The following is an 819-nucleotide window of genomic DNA, read 5'->3' on the forward strand; positions in this document are numbered from 1 at the left end:
AAAAATGTTAAAAAGAACAGGCCCAAGTACTGAACCTTGTGGTACACCACTGGTAACATCCCTTTCTTCAAAGTGAGCACTGTTGCCTTCCACTTAGCCAGTTCCTAGCCTAGTCCGTCACTTTGGAACCTATACCAAGGGAACTCAGTTTATTTTTAGACATCTGTGCCACCTAGCTCTCTCCTTCTATCCAACTCTCTGGTCACCCAGTCAAAGAAATTGATCAGATATGTCTGACAATTAACTGGATTCCAGAAACTTCACTATCCTCTGTTTTAAAAGCATTTCCACTAATTTATCACTTCTTGGCCTTTTGGCTAAGATCAAGTGTAGTATCCACTAATTTACTTACCACAGAAGTCAGACTTACCAGTCCGTAGTTCCCTACCTCTTCCTTACTTCCGTTTTTGTGGAGAGGGATCACATCTGCCTTTCTCCAGTCCTCCAGTACCACTCCTGACTAGAGAAGCATTGAAAAGGTCAGCCAGCGGAGCTACCAGAATTTCCCTAAGTTCTTTCAGTACCCTCAGATATACATCAACTGGCCCCATCATTTTGTCTACCTTTAGTTTAGCTAGCTCCTCAGGAATACAGTCCTTTGAAAACCATTCAAGATTTACCATATCTCCATTTCTATTTGTGTTTGTCTTCGGCAGTCCTGCTCCCTGCCCATCAGCTGTGAACAAAGAACATAAATATTTGTTAAACTAATCAGCTTCTTATTTTTCCCCTTCACTTTTGAGTTTCACAACTCCACTTTTGCACTTCCTCTTATCACTAACATATCTAAAAAATGTATTGTCTCACCATTTTACTGTG

The 819-nt window shown here is 40.9% G+C and overlaps 1 pseudogene; it reads left to right on the top strand.

Moving 5' to 3' along the window:
* Positions 1 to 297: 297 nt before the first annotated feature.
* LOC117356098 lies at positions 298 to 393 on the top strand (annotated as a pseudogene).
* Positions 394 to 819: the final 426 nt, after the last annotated feature.

Source organism: Geotrypetes seraphini, chromosome 2 (genome assembly GCF_902459505.1).
Source record: "Geotrypetes seraphini chromosome 2, aGeoSer1.1, whole genome shotgun sequence".
NCBI lineage: Eukaryota > Metazoa > Chordata > Amphibia > Gymnophiona > Dermophiidae > Geotrypetes > Geotrypetes seraphini.